This window comes from Numida meleagris, chromosome 6 (genome assembly GCF_002078875.1).
Source record: "Numida meleagris isolate 19003 breed g44 Domestic line chromosome 6, NumMel1.0, whole genome shotgun sequence".
Taxonomy (NCBI): Eukaryota; Metazoa; Chordata; class Aves; order Galliformes; family Numididae; genus Numida; species Numida meleagris.
Window position 1 is genome coordinate 8,885,530 of NC_034414.1, and position 13,906 is coordinate 8,899,435.

At 35.4% G+C, this 13,906-nt stretch overlaps 1 protein-coding gene across 30 annotated transcripts in view; it reads left to right on the forward strand.

Annotated features, from left to right (window-relative positions):
• The window catches only part of MRVI1 (murine retrovirus integration site 1 homolog), a 99,946-nt gene that overhangs the window by 43,789 nt on the left and 42,251 nt on the right, over window positions 1–13,906 (forward strand). For 3 of the 30 annotated variants that reach the window (XM_021402861.1, XM_021402859.1, XM_021402860.1), the window contains 2 exons: window positions 3,121–3,166; window positions 3,506–3,593. The exons of 25 other annotated variants lie outside the window; for them this stretch is intronic. The gene's annotated coding sequence lies outside the window, so the exon portion shown is untranslated. Of the gene's footprint in view, window positions 1–3,120; window positions 3,167–3,505; window positions 3,594–5,877; window positions 6,830–13,906 lie in introns of those variants that run through there. 2 more of the 30 variants (XM_021402871.1, XM_021402868.1) reach the window with 1 other exon arrangement.

Here is a 13,906-nt window from a genome sequence, read left to right on the forward strand (position 1 = left end):
TTGTTTTGCATTCCGATATCTTATTTAGTAAATTAGTTTGTTTCTCCTCAGATTGTTGCCGCTGTTCTTTGCTCTCAGGGCCATCTCCTTACCCTTTTCCCCTTTTCCCTTTTCCTGGGGCATGGACCCGTGGATCCCCCGTCCTCTTCATCACGGAACCGGGCTGAACGCCCATAAACCGTTGACAATTTGTTTCTTTTTCTGTTTTAAACTAGAAGCTCTGTCCTACGGCTTTCAAACCATCATCTTGTTGAATTTTTAATGTCCTTCACCTGTGCTACAAGGCACTATGTTGACCATGACAATTCCTGATCTTAAAATCCACTTATAATATCTTTTTTTCCAGTTGCATTATTTATTTGAAACAGTTGTGGTAGTTTCTCATTCGGGGTTGCATTCAGTGAAGTCAAAAGGACCTGTGTATGTAAGAGATGCATGACACCTACTTGTTCTTCTGATATTTTTAAAAGGTATTTCACAACCATTTTTTGGTTCAATAATATGTATGTTGTGCATTCAGTAGTTTTTCAAGTGAGTGCTGCTCCATAAAACAATTTTAAATAAATTATTAATTAAGAAGAAAAGCATCCATTACAGTTGAGAGGACAGAGAACACCAAGGAAACTTCTATGTAACACCAGTTTCTGTGTTTGTATGCTCTTCTGTCAAGGCAGATGTTGGCTTAGAGTCTGAGAAAATATTCATACTTTTCTGTCCAGATCAGAAACTATGAACTGGAGAACAAAAAACATTGCTAGGATTGCCTAAGGAGCAATCAAAAACTATGGTTTAGTTTGTAACCATGAAACATAATTTCCACTGAGTTCAGTGCCCCTTACAGATGAATGTTCAGGGATGAAAGCTACTTCATAACATTCAGTATGGGACTATGCATTCTTGGTATCTGAAAACAGATTTACTTTAGAAGCACAGAAGACCGGACAGGTACTATTAGATAACATAGTTAATTTAACATCTTAATGATTAGGACCTGCCCTGAAGCTGCTTTATGGGTTACCCAATTTTGATAAACTGTGCACGTGAATAAGTAAGATATGATGGCCAATTCCACTTAACTGCTTTGTGGAATCCTCTTTTCTCCTTCGCAATGGTGAATCAATTCTTAACGTTTTTCAAATAAGCATTTACTAATATAGTTACATTACTAGTATTTCGAATGCTTTGAGATTGCTAAAACATTTGTAAAATATAGTGAAGAATGTACAAGAACATACACAGAATAATCATATCTCTTGAATGGTTCAGAGTCGAACTATTGCATCCCAAGCCCTCTTAAACACACAGTTTTAGTATTTTCTGTTGCATTTGTGCTATGAAATAATTATTTAAACTGGTGAGATTTCAAAGTTTAACTCAGATAGAAAGATTGAGTTATATACTACACCAATATAAAGCACCCTTAGTGTGTCTTCAATATATAGACCTCCCTAAGGAATATTAACACATCAGCTGTGTAGCTTTATGGAAGTCAATGGAACAAATCAATTCTACATGCCTTTGTTTAACTTGAAGAGGTATGTACGCTGCCTGATTTTGGCTTGATATTGTTACAAATGAAGGCGGAGAATAAACCTGATGAGTGAGCTAACTGAAATGCCATTGCCCTACCTTGCTGCGAAAATGAAGAAGGAAGCACTAACATTCTTGTGGCTCTGCAGTATGTCGCTCAGTTAAGGTACTGGTTGCAACTAAAACAGTGTGTTCACGTGAAATTTGCTTTTTTTCTTCAATTTAGTTCAAAAGCATGCTTACGTGCATTTAGAATTTAAGTGCTTCTTTTCTTTCATATGTATAATGAAAATAAAACATGGTACCATTTGCTCAGTCTGGCAAATGAGTTGTTATGGAAAGTGTTGTAGTTCCTGTTTGTTTATTCTCTAGATCCTGTTGTTTCCTCTGGGAATCATTCCTGAGTTAATTGACTAATGAGAAATTTGGAGGAAAAAAGATAGTATTTTGTTTAACAGAAACACAAAAATGGCATGTTTAATTTTTAACTTTATCCTCTCCTTAAAAAATAAAAAATAAAAAAAACAAAATTCTTTTTCTGCAAGAGGGTTAAAAACAGAGAACACTTGGAGAGAACGCTTAGAAAATGAATTTACTGGTTTGCCATTAAGCACCATGGAAATGAAAATAAACATTGTTCTAACTAAGAAACGTTAACAAAAAAAAACTTGTGTTGGAAAAAATCTTTACATGGCTTAGAAACATTCAGCACAATTTGTCACGATCTTATTTTCACAGATCAAACAGTGTAATTAGTATTCATTTAACTTTAGACAAATTATTTTTTCATATGTGAAAGCATTATATCTTGTTTGTTGAGCTCGCTTGGCAAGTGTTGCTTGCTCAGAGTCAATGGTTGCATATTATGAAGAAGAAGGAAAGCAAAGACATGGAAAGGTTTACTGAAGTGTATTATCCTGAACTGCTTATTTAAAAGCTAGTCATTTCAGTTGTTCTATCTTTCTTATTTCTTCCAATATGTGAACAAACACTGTTGGGAAGATGGTTTCCTAATGACTCAAGCCTGGGTTGTGGATAATAGAGAAGACTAGTAAAGACAATTAAGAATTTAGAAGTTAATCACCTCTTTTTCCTTGAAGAAATTGCCACCTTAGTGATGGAATGAACAAGTTATGTTTTGTTCCTACTTTGTAGCAAATAGTTGGAGATATTTTTTTTAAAATAAGGTCCTCTGACCCAATAATTTTAATAGAAAGAAAATATACAAAATGTTTGAATCACAGGAGCATTGAACTTGGAATGCATATGTGATAAAGATGATGAAAAACATTTCATAACAAGTAATTCCTGTGCCAAGGTCAAGAATTGGAATTAAATACTTTAAATTAGAAAAGGCACGCCTGTGTATGTGACCATGGAAACAATTGTACAAGGTAGACTAATTTTTTTTTATAACCTATTACTTTAGTCATTTATTACAAAATTAAAGTATTTTGTGCTTTCTTTAAAGAAAAAAAAATTAGTGGGAATTAATCTTGACAGCCAGAAGAAAGAAACATGTCAAAATTCTATAATGGATGCAAATAATTTTTAAATTAGTCACATTTTCTTTTCATTTTCTTTTCTTAGACATTCATTTGCAATTTCCATTCTGAGAATTCATGTGCAAAAAAAGGTCAGTAAGTCTGATCCTAGATCATTTATCAGTATTATGTTAGGCTTGATGCTCTTTCGTGGGACAGATTCTCACTACCTAGAAATTCATAATTTGCGTGCCACAGAGGTATAATTCAATCTGTCTTACCCACCTAAAATGAAGAAGGTAATGAATTGGAAGAGTGTATTCCTGTCCAAACCAATTCTGCAGGACATTCTAAATGACGTTCATTAGTTATTATTCTTTCTTTCCTCTTCCAAAAAAAATTGTAGAACTTCAGTCACCAGAATTTCAAACTTTTGTTTGGTTACTTTCTTAAATCGAAGCTTGATTACTTGGTTTCATGTGCTGTTTCAGATGCAGCTTGCAGTAAGCACTTTGATACGTATCTGTTGAAGATGCAAGATAATTATGACCACACCGGATGATAGAACTGAAGTTCATGGTAAAAGTCTAGATAACTATAGAAATTTCTAGGAAAGCATGATGTTTCCTTTAAAATTATTAGGCTAAAGAGGAGACAAGATTGAAGCTCCTTAGTATTTTGTCACCAAGAGATGTCATATTTGATATTTTTTCCAAAATTTTCATACTGGCCAAGTCCTGAGTAGCAAATTACAGCTCTTGCGATGTCAGTGGGTAAGGATTTTGATGTTTTTTGTTCTAGAAATAATGAATTACTATAAGTCCCATAAAGTATGAATATTGTGCTGATGTTAAGAGATAATTCCCAAAGACTGGTGCTTGCTGTAACTATCTTTTGGGTGAAGGTGAATATGAAATTGGTTTTCAGAGACCACAGTACAGTTAGCCTATGATGTAGAATTCAGAAATAGTTCATGAAAAGCTATAATAAGTGTTATCTCTTTGTTAAAGAAATCACTTTTTGAATTTCGCTTATAGATTCGGGTTATCAAGCATGCCAGGAAAATACTACTTACTGTAAAATAACTTTCGGAGTTGTAAAACTGTGATTGTTATTCAAATTTTGGGGAAAAAAAAGAGTATCCTAGGAGAGAAAGCTCTCCATCATATCTCAGACAAACCATATATATAAATTTATTTTAATTTTACATTTCACTTCTTACTGAGACCTAATTTACACTGGCTGAACTAGAAGCAAATAATAGAGAAAGGAAAGAGCTATGTCTAATCCTTGTCTCAGAAAGGCTGATTTATTCCTTTGTGCTGTGCTGGTATGGATTCTTTGGGAGAAGAACAATGGGAGCTGTAAGAACAACTTAAAGTATTCCCCAGTTTGTACAGCCAATTTGAGATTCTTTTCATGTTTTTTTCTGACTCAGCCAGATGTGAGGCATTGGGATCATAAGTGTTAGCAGCACTGTGCAAATGAATACATCTGATAGGTAAGGTAGTGTCAAAGTGACAAACAAACAAACCCTGGCAGATAATAACAAGTAAGAAAGAGAACGGTTGAAATACGATGTGTAAAGGGTGTGAGAGGTGTGTAAGCTTTCTTACCAATCTTAGTTTCTTGATTCTCTGGGAAGAGAAAGACGAGAAGATTCTACTGGTTCTCACCTATGTTTTCTATTAAATAGTACTGTGCTCACATAGAATTTCCTTTATTTGACTTTAAATGTAAGAACATAGTTTACAGTGTGTACACATGTGTATGTATAATGTATATGTAAGACACGGCTTAATTTGAAAAGTGCTGGAATTGTCTTTTCTCCTGAAAAATTCAGTATCTCTGATATGGTTAACCTTATTTTTTCTAATAAAATGAAAGTACATTCAGTGACCTGCCACCCAGATAGCTTCCTAAAAACATCTGAAGTTTGTTCATATTTAAGAACATAAAATGTGACAAAGCAGGGAGACGCCAGGCATTCCTCTGACTCAGATATGTTTATTTCTTCAAGAAGGTTACTTTGGAACCTAGCAAAATACTATCCTATGGCAACAGGATTTCAGTCTTGGCAGTAATTTTAGCATATACATGTAATGGAAGAAAGACTTTTATTTCTTTTATTTCTTTCTCCTCTCTGCTTTATTGTCCATCCATTCCTTTAGCAATGCTAATTACTCATGGGTAATAAATACTAATGGGTATAAAGACAATTGTCCTATGTTGTTTAGTTTGTTCACTTTCTCAATATTTGTTTTGTTAATTGAACCCGCTTCTATCAGCAAACTTTATGACTGGATGTCAAGGTTACAGAAACTATTTGCCTAATCCAACACAGGAACAAAAGATTTTTTTAAACATCTACAAGTTAGAGCTTCTTGGGCCGGAGACTGCATAACCAACAGTTACAATATTTTTAAATTTCACTTCTGTTTCTACCTAGAAATGCCCCTTTTTCAAGTTGAAGAGCTCTTTTTTTTTTGGTGAAACCATGTGAATTTTCTGACCACTCTTGCTTCTGTGCAGCTTTTGTATTTTTGTTACATTATTTTTGAGATGTGACTAGAACTGCTGGAGATTTGGGCATAGAATGCTCATACTTGATTTTGTTCTCAATGCTTTCCTACTAATTCTTAACATTTTTTGCATTTTTTGGCTGCTGCTGAATGCTATTTTCAGTGAAGTATCCAAAATGACTCAGATCTTTTTCCTGACTGATAAATCAGAACTCATCGTTATGTTTTAGCTAAGTATATTTAAGGCTATTTTTCCAATATGCATTGATTTATGTTTTTCAGCAGTGTATTTTGTCTGCTATTTTATCATTTAGTTGCTCATATCTCATAACTCACCTTGGTTGGCTTTAGATCTGATTATCTCATCTTACCTTCCATCAGCTGTTTTTGTACATGCTCTCTTTTCCAGATCCTTCATGTTAAAATCCTTTGTGTAAAGAGTGTGAGGGGTGCGTAAACTTTCATATCAGTCTGAGTTACTTGATCCTCTGGAAGAGAAGGATGAGAAGATCTTACTGGCTCTCACCTCTATTTTCTATTAAGTAGTATTGCAGTCAAATAGAATTTCCTTTATATGACTGTAAAAGTCATGACAGTACTGAACACGACTGTCCCCATGGGAGTGTAATCTCTGCAGCAGAAAGAGCAACCTATAGCTTCTACTCTTTATTTTCTTCCATAATCTGTAGAAGTTTCCCTCTTGTTCTGTTAGATCCTTGTTTCCTGCAGATGTTCAGTAATGGATCTTGTCAAAAACATCTCTTTGAAAGTACATATGGCCTGCATTAAAATGCTTGTTGATTTTTCTGAAGAAATTAAATGAAATAGCAAAGATTGGAATGCTGTACAGGGCTATCCTACTTTATCATTCTTAGAGCATTGTGTATTTAATAATAAAATATTACACTGTAAACATAGTTCTCCTACATAAGAAGAGAAAATTACCAAGTAGGACAAAAGTCTTAGGTGATAAAAAAATTAAAAGCAATCAATCCTCAAATGAGGTTTGTTTATCAGAATATTGAAGTACTTTGGTTGACATCAAGGTACTGAAGAAGATGTTTAGATAGAATAAGTATCCTTTCTTGTTATACTGTTTGTTTTTATCTCAATCTCCTTAAGATTTTTTAAATTTGCCCTCTAGTATCTCAGGTAGCTCATGTGAGGTGTTTTGTCTCCATGTTTGCCAGAACGCTGTTCAGAAGCATTCTAAAATTCTAAAACTTTCCTTAATAACAATTCCAAAGCATTGGTACTTCAACATCTCTTCTAGATTTCTTATCCGCGTAGCAGGTAAATATACCTTTTTGATTTATTCTGATTTTATATATATAAAATCGTAATTAGACATACATAGCAGTTTCTTAAGACTGCTGTGACAATAGCGGTATTAAATTTTAGCATAGCTGATAATGCACTAAGAAAGATGGGTTCTGTTAGATTTAGCTCGATGTCAAATGTGACTGTTGTTGCTCCCCACATTATTATTTTAAGCCTCTGCCAGAAGTTATCAAACTTCTAGAACCTACAATGGAATGGGAGATGTCATGCAACCCCAGTCATTAAGAGTTTGAACTGAACTGCTTGTTGCAAACTGAGATGACTGAGAGTCAAACATGTGCCTTATCCACTCGTTCTTTCTGTAGAGAGCACAGTCTGGACGGGACACAGAGAACAACTGGAGTGAGATGTCATATTTCGGTGGCGAATCTTGGCATAGGATATGCCCTGTTTCTCTTTTAAAGTCTCTTCTGTAGATAACTCTGCTTCTTTTATCCATTCCTCACCTCCCCCATTTTTTCATTTTATGTTCTGAAGCCAAAGTTTTAAAAATGTAAGCCCAAAATTCTGTAACTCTCTGCAGAAGTAAGTCTCTAGTTTAAGTGCACCTCTTCAGTAGAGGCTTCTTGTGCCCAACACTGACAAAAAATGTAGTAAATGTGTGGAGTTTATCTAGATGCTGATGAGATTATGTGTAAAGCTGCTTTTGGATCAACTCCTGGAAGTAATCAGTGAAGGAATGGTGTTGACTGAACAATTTTATCAGGGGGAGATTTTGACAGATTGGACAGTAACAATTTGCTGCATTTGGTTTATGCTATTCCAGAAGAGCAGAGCTGTTGTTTGTCTCAAATCCTTGTTCTAAACTGTCTAATTACCCGTAAAATATGTCTTTTTGGTACAGTGCATGCCAGTCAATCCATAAAAATTCCTTTCTTGTTCTGATAGCTTTGATCTTTATTATTAGCTTTCCTGCATTTGTTTTTGGAGAACAATCTTAGAAAATAAGGTTAGGTTAGCAAACCATCTGTTATTAAAGTCTTAATACTTTTATATTTGGTAACTTTCTAAAGAAAACAAAGTTGTATTTTTCTGACCATACTTGCTAGCATAAACAAGCCAAAGAAGATTTTTTTGAAATCAGTGCAAACTATAAAGCTCCTGACTGTAGAACTTAAGTCAATGAATGCAGTGGACCTCATTTTCTTTCATATGAACAACCTCTAAGACCTGCAGAGATGGATTTAAATGTAAGAGGAATTATATAATTCATTTGTTTAAATCTGGATTTAGGAGCGTGACTTTGTGGTTAAACATTTGAAAATACCGATTTCTCCGTAGTCCGTGTTTAATGTACTTCTGTTTCCTCAAAATGAGTAAACCAGAAGTGGGAGGTTACATTCTTCTTTGCATCCTCGGAGTTAATATTCTGAGAGTTGAGCAGTGTAGAAAGTTTGAGATGCTCTTGGAGTGGATAGTCTGTGAGAGCTCTTTCTTCCTGAGGACACCTGCAAAATAAAGCCTTGAGTGTGATGGGTGTTTTTGCATTACAGTGTTAACCTGATCCTGTGATTCTATAGATAAGGATTTCATATGCTTAATATAGGGGAAAGTCAGGATTGGAACCTTTTATTTTTGTATTAGCAGCAATGTATCTTCACTCATTCTGGATTCTGATGAAAACTAAGAGAAGAGCTTTGAAAAATCGGGAAGTGAGGGCTTGCTTTCCCCTTGGCAAACAGCTGTTTGCTCTCATTTTTCTCCCTATCCTTACAGCAAGTCAGGAAATCTGTTATTTCTGAACAGATAAACAGCATGCCTTCTCCTCTTTTCTTCATATTAAAATAGAGCTTAGGCAATGGTGTTTTTTTCTCTGAAGCTACCTCTTTTGCATGATAAATAATGACGAAAAAGGGTAAATTATTTCCTCTGTGATTTTGGCTGTGGTTGGTAGTCTGCACCCACCGAGAAGTGCACCTTGACTGGGCCAGGGGGATTAATTTAGTGTTTAAGAGCAGGAGAGAATTGGAACAATTTGCTTCTCAAGCCAAAAATAAGTCCAGAGTTGAGTTGAGAAAGCCTTGCAAGAACTGCCTGAGATGAGGACTCTTTCCAGGATATTTTCAAACTGCGGACAGTAGGCAGAACCTTACTTATTTTAAGTAGTCAGTTGAAGTACCTATGTAGTTAGTTGTCATAATGCCAGTGTGATGCATCCCTCTGTTAAAAGTTTAAGTCAAGACTCAACAAGCCTCCATCTTCTTACTGCAGACATTTTTGCATACAGAGTTTGTTCAGATTCCTTATCTGAATCTGTGCATGTTCCAAAGTACAGAAAGACATAATGTGAGTTGCTTGCAGAAGAGTTCATTTCACACATCTCACCAAATTTTATTTATAGCTGAAGTTTACATTAGTGCTGTGGCTGCAGTATGAAATACTCTCACAAAGAATGCAAATTAATATTTTATAAGACATAGGAACGGGTATGCTATGAGCACCTGTAATGGAACAGTTTGTGCTGATGCAGTACCTCTGAATGATATGTAAAGTTCACATCATTTGTTTTACCTCAGTCTCAATGACCACATTGTAGTGTCTAAAGGAATGCCTATGCTGCACTTAAATTATTAAATCAAATATTCTTTATTGTCTTCCCCTCTAAGTTCATAACTGTGACAATTTAACACAGATGAAGCAGGAATGTCTGCTGGAATAGACAGGATTAAGTATCTCATTTGAGAGACAATCAATCCATTGCTAACTTAGCCAATAAAATGCAAACTGAATTACTTAGCTAAATTCAGCAGCAGGGGGATGGCCTTTCACTCTCTAGATTTAGTGGGGCTTTGTTTTTAAATCTCAGTATGAAAGATAACTTCTTCTAAACAACTGAAATTCTGACTTCATGTAGTATGTAAGCTGAACAGTCCTCTTCACAGTACACCTTTTAAAAATCATTGTTAAATGAAAATAAATTATTAATTTGTAAGAAATTTAAGTACTTCATAGAGTGAAAATGCTGCTGTATGACTACATCTGAAAGATACTTTCCAATGTGTTTTTAACATATTCTCACAATCATGCTTTCAGTAGCAATAACGCAACCCACAGAAAACAGTGAATGATTGAGAACTATAGACAGAATACCTACAAAATATTCTAGCAAAACCTTGTATTACTTTAATAGGTCCTTTGAATAAGAATAGGGCTTTTGGCTGCAGTTTTGCTTTGATTTGTTATCCTCTTTGGATAAAATTAAAATCAACAGTCATCGTTTGTCTAATTAATGGTGATTTTTTTTGTTTGCTTTTTGTTTTGTTGTTTTATTTTGTTCTGTTTCTTACCGTGGCCTGTTTTTGAACCTGTGTATTGATACAAGAAATTAGTATAGCTGCTAGCTTTCTAACTGTTCCTGGTCCCAACAAGAGCACCTAAAAGATTAGAGAATTTTGATGTTACTTTTTTTGTTCGGATTTCTAGATCATTTGTTTTCAGGAGGGAAAGGGTATATTTATTGGCTACTCTGTTTCTTCACACACAGCTAAACTCACAGAGTCAGTGTGTAATCAATGGATAAGACTGTTCTACTTACATCAAAATAACAAAATTTGATCTAGTACACAGCATCCCTGTCTCCAATTTGAGACACTCAAAGATGAGCGCACTGCTGGATGAGCAGAAAAAGTGACTGTAACATGAGATTCAAATAACGTAGTTCATACTCTACCTGGCACTAAAACTGAACCTACTTCAGGGTCTGTCCTGACTGTTAGACATGGAGTAAGAGCGGGAATACATTCTCACCCAATTTGTTTTACCTCATCTGACTTTGAGCCCTCAGGATGTTGATAAACTTGCATAAATCGAGGGAGGACCACTGAAATAAAAGGCTCACATTCTGTGAGGGAAGTGTTCAGGTACCAACTGCTATTGCTTAGCCTGAAAAAGAAGCTAGTTAGGGGGATCTTGGAGCAGTCTTGCAATATGAAAGAAGATGTTACTCAAAAGATGGACTCAATTTTACAGAAGTGCCTAGCAGGAGGATGAGAAACGATGGTAATAAAGTACAAGTGAAATTCTGACTATATATAAGGAGAGAGAGGAACCACTGTGGAGATAAGTAAACACTGGATCAGGTCTCGGAAATCCTGCAGTCCTTGGAAATGTTTAAGATCCTATTGGGCAAGATGCAAATCAACTTAGTTTAGTTGCTTCAGTGTCTATGCTACTTCAAGAAGGTTGGTCCAGGTGAACTCCCAGTTTGAATTCATTGATTCTGGAAATTGTTGCTCTTGTACGACAAACATTCAGTAACATCAAAGTGTGATTAAGTAACTCTCAATGCTCAGTCTGCAAAATGACAAAGTATTTGAATAAGATGCTGTAGTTATTCCTTTCCTGATCAGTGTGCTGATTTTTGCAATTGCAAACATCTGTGCATATCACTGAAGCAAGACACTGAATCTCATTTTGTGCAGGAAGCATAAAATGAGAATAAACTTATTTTGCTGCTTTGCCATTTATCTATGCAAGATGGAGAGCTTAGTGTATTCACCTTGCTCAAAAACAAAAGACTGCAATTGCATTTTAGGATTCCGAAAAAATCTATTTATTGTTGTTTTGTTCAACAAAGTATGCCATCTGGGATTATCCTTTTTAATTAGGGAAGAAAGAATTTTCAATTTCTTCATTTGGAAAATGTTTTGCTTGCTAGCAATAATATTCCTGGGTCACTAAGCAATAGTGTTCTGCCCTAATTGCCTTCAGCTTTCTTATGTTTCTGAGTTAGGCCTTTGGTAGTAACTTTTTCCAAACTATATAAAGTAGATATCCAGCTGCCCTGGAATAGTTTGTAAAATGCTTATATGTAAAAACTGAATTTGAAAATATTACTTCATGTGACAACTTTTAAAATTGAGGGAAAAAAAAAGGCAGCAAAGGACATGAAATTTATTCTTTCCCTGAACTTGCTTCCCCTTCCCTAAAAAAAAATGTGTTCTCTTTTTACGTTAACTAGGAATGTTGTCAAATGTCAGTTTGAGAGAATCTCGTCTCAAGTTCCCAACTCAACCTACATCACTGATGAAAATAAATGTGTAAATAGAATGTGATGTATAATACATGCATTCCATACACTGGAAATGTTTCTATGTTTCTCCAAATCTATGAGAAGGAAAAGGAGGAAAAGAAACCTGAATGACTGTGACTGACTAGATGATGCTCATTTAGGTGAAAGTATGTTTGTCTGTTTTATTATCTACTGGTATTATTGAAATTGTCGTTAGCAATTTCTGTTGGGCGCTTTAGCGATGTACAGTTCTTGCATCAGAGAGCTTTTTTCAGGACCACAAGACAAAGACTGATGCTTCTTCCTAAGCATGTATTCACAGATAGTAAGTTATCTAGGAGGAAGAAGAGAGCAACATCTTTTTACTCACCTGTCATTTTCAGCTCTTTTGATTTTTTTTTTTAAAGGTTCTATCTTCTTCATCATAAGATCACAGGTTTTTCCTCCAGATATTTCTTAGCTCTGTATTCCTTCTGAACTACCCTCTTGCATGACACTTAATGCATGATTCTCCCACTCTTCTTCATACTTTCTTACATGCTGTTTGTTATGCTTAGAGGTCCTTATTCACCATACCAAATATCCGCCTACTCCATATTCAGAGTCGTCTTGTAAACTGCATTTCCTTCAACGCTATCTAAAATAATCTGCAAGTTAAGGAGCTCATCAACTGTGCCTTGCCTTCTGACAATCTTCTGATAATCAGATTTGCTAATGCAACCTGAATTCATTAACTGTGAATAAATCAGGGCCTAATCTTTTCCTTGATATCACGTGTGCCATTTTGTTCACAAAATACGTATACACATAGGTCACTCTGAAAGTAATATCCCCTATTTATTTTCATGGAAACTACACCACAAAGAGCACGGTAATACTATTTAATTCTCAGATACAAAACACTATTTTTAACCTAGTCACTACTATTAGCTATGTATTGTCACCAGTGATGAACACAAGCCTAAATGCCATGCTTGTAAAAGTCTGCATGAGCAGAGGTGACCCACTCTTGCTGTCACCACTGTTGAAATGCACCACCCACTGCCTCACTGTTCTCACAGCCGTTGTTTGGTCTGCCATAAACATTCAGCAAATGTCAGTGAATGTCAATGGGTGCCATTTTTTCTGCATGGAGGAATTCAAAGGCACTTCTTTTCTTCATTCACACTTTCCTACCAGATGCCATTTTGTCAGACTGTCCCTCTGCTGCTATCTGTCACAGCAATGAAATGTAACAGGATGGTGGTGGGAAGTTGCAGCCGCTTCTGCCATACCACCAAGATACACCTCTGGCATCGTGGACCAACGTAATAAAATAGGAAGCATTCCTCTGAAAGCAGACCTTGGATGTTAAAGTACCCCAAAGTTCAGCCCAGCCAGTTTCCTAGAGGCCAAATGCCTGGGCTGTGCTGTTTGCTGTTGTATTCTTGTCATTCTAGCTGAAAGCCCACTGATGATTAAAGAGAAGAAAAAGAATAAGGTCAGTAAGAAGTTAGATGAGATAAAAGTTATGTTTGGAAGTTAACGGAACTCATGGAAACAAGTATCTTTGAATTGTAGAGTGATATTTTTAATGTGGGTTTTTTTTTCCTTTTACACAAAACAATGGAAATAATTGCTGAAATGATAAAAAGCAAATACTGTTAGAAGTGATTAGTTGAAATTTAAAATGCAGGAGGCATATCTAAAAACTTTGGGATGATACAATCTGTTAGGCACTTGTAACTATTTTGTGACCTAACTCGGCATCACGCATCTGTGTACACTGTTATTCATATGTAGCTGAAGTTTCTTGTATGATTTTGAATGAGTTTTTGAGGTAAACAGTGAGATAAAGTATCTACCATGATTAAAATCTTAAATCTTCTCTTGGTTCATTGTTGGACATCTTTCTATGTAAATACAGATTTGTTCATAATCCTTTAGGAAAGTCAGTGAAATATATAGGTGGCTTTCACTGCTATTTTTTCAAAAGGTTGAACATATGGTATCATTTTGCTTTCATTTCCTCCACTTTC